The following is a 1,898-nucleotide window of genomic DNA, read 5'->3' as shown; positions in this document are numbered from 1 at the left end:
TATGATTTCTCCTCCTCTTTCTCTAGGTATCTTTAAAAACCCCTGGCGTGGAGACCCCCTCTTGGTTCATGCTATGCTGGTGGTCGGATACAACAGCACCAAGTACTGGATTGTGAAGAACAGGTGAGTGAAGGGAAGGGGATGCTGGCAGGGGGGTAACTAGAGGGCAACCTCTACTATTCCAGAGCGTCACAACCTTGGCCACTAGAAAGAGTGCAGGGAAGAGCAACAAAGAGGATCAGGGGACTGGAGACTAAAATATACAAAGAACGGTTGCTGGAAGTGGGTATGTCTAGTTTAACAGGGGGGTTGAACTAGAAGAACTCCAAGGTCCCTTCCAACTCTGCTCTATTCTATTCTATTCTATTCTATTCTATTCTATTCTATTCTATTCTATTCTATTCTATTCTATTCGATTCGATTCGATTCGAATCGATTCAATTCGATTCCACTCCATTCCATTTCATTCCAGAGTGTCTCAGTCTTGGCCACTTGAAGACACATGGACTACAACTTCCAGAATTCCACAGCCAGCATGATTCCCTATTCCAGCAGTCCACAACCTTTCTGGCAGGGGGGTAACTAGAGGGCAACCTCTACTATTCTAGAGTGTTACAATCTTGGCCACTAGAAAGAGTGCAGAGAAGAGCAACAAAGAGGATCAGGGGAGGCTAAAACATAAAAAGAACGGTTGCTGGAATTGGGTATGTCTAGTTTAATGAAGAGAAGGATGAGGGGGGACATAAGAGCAGCCTCCCAATATCTCAGGGGTTGCCACAAAGAAGAGGGAGTCAAGCTGTTCTCCAAAGCGCCTGAAGGCAGGACAAGAAGCCATAGATGTAAACTCATCAACGAGAGAAGCAACCTAGAACTAAGGAGAAATTTCCTGACAGTGAGAACAATTAACCAGTTGAACAACCTGCCTCCAGGAGTTGTGGGTGCTCCAACACTGGAAATTTTTAAGAAGAGACTTGACAGCCATTTGTCTGAAATAGGTTTCCTGCCCGAGCAGGGGTTGGATTAGATGACCTCCAAGGTCCCTTCCAACTCTGCTCTATTCTATTCTATTCTATTCTATTCTATTCTATTCTATTCTATTCTATTCTATTCTACTCTACTCTACTCTACTCTACTCTACTCTACTCTACTCTACTCTACTCTACTCTACTCTACTCTATTCCATGCCACTCCACTCCACTCCACACCACTCCATTCCAGAGTGTCTCAGTCTTGGCCACTTGAAGACACATGGACTACAACTCCCAGAATTCCTCAGCCAGCATGATTCCCTATTCCAGCAGTCCCCAACCTTTCTAGCCCCATGAACCAGAAGCAGAAGCAGGAAGGTGGGTAATGGTTTCGCATGTGCAACCTAGTTTTCGCGCATGCACGCATAAGGTTTCATGTGCTCACCCTCCGCTTGTGTGGCCCAGTTCCCAACAGGCCCTGCCCTACATGGTTTTGAAATAAATCTCTTGCATGCTTCTCTTCGCAGTTGGTCTCGCTATTGGGGGGACAACGGATACATGCTCTTGGAACAAGGATCCAATCAATGCGGCATCACCAACATGGCTTCCTATCCCATTCCATAACCAGACAAGAGGACCGTTTGAGAAGCAGAACAAAAAAGCTAACTGCGGCATTGGAAGCTTCTGGAGAACCAGAAATATATATACAGTATATGCTAAAACCAATAAATGCTTTTATGCAATGCTAGGTAGCCTGGCACTTGACTTTTTTACGATGTGTGTGAGTTGAGTGGGCACCACGGTAGTATAAATGCTGGCATGTTTTCTGAGGGAATTCAGAACGTTTGAGGCTTCTAGGCTGTTAAAAAGCATGTAAACATTTAAAGGTATATCATTATGTTGAAAGAAAAATCTTCATCAGGGTTCAGT

At 44.7% G+C, this 1,898-nt stretch overlaps 1 long non-coding RNA gene across 1 annotated transcript; it reads left to right on the top strand.

Annotated features, from left to right (window-relative positions):
- The first annotated feature begins 25 nt into the window (after positions 1-25).
- On the top strand, positions 26-1,714 carry LOC107302094. Its single transcript, XR_001549366.1, has 2 exons — positions 26-123; positions 1,496-1,714. It is a non-coding gene; the product is annotated as an uncharacterized LOC107302094 (long non-coding RNA).
- The last annotated feature ends 184 nt before the right edge of the window (positions 1,715-1,898 follow it).

Source organism: Protobothrops mucrosquamatus, unplaced genomic scaffold (assembly GCF_001527695.2).
Source record: "Protobothrops mucrosquamatus isolate PMUCROS unplaced genomic scaffold, P.Mucros_1.0 scaffold26105, whole genome shotgun sequence".
NCBI lineage: Eukaryota > Metazoa > Chordata > Lepidosauria > Squamata > Viperidae > Protobothrops > Protobothrops mucrosquamatus.
Note: the sequence above shows the minus strand (reverse complement) of the source record. Positions and strands in the feature narration are given on the sequence as shown.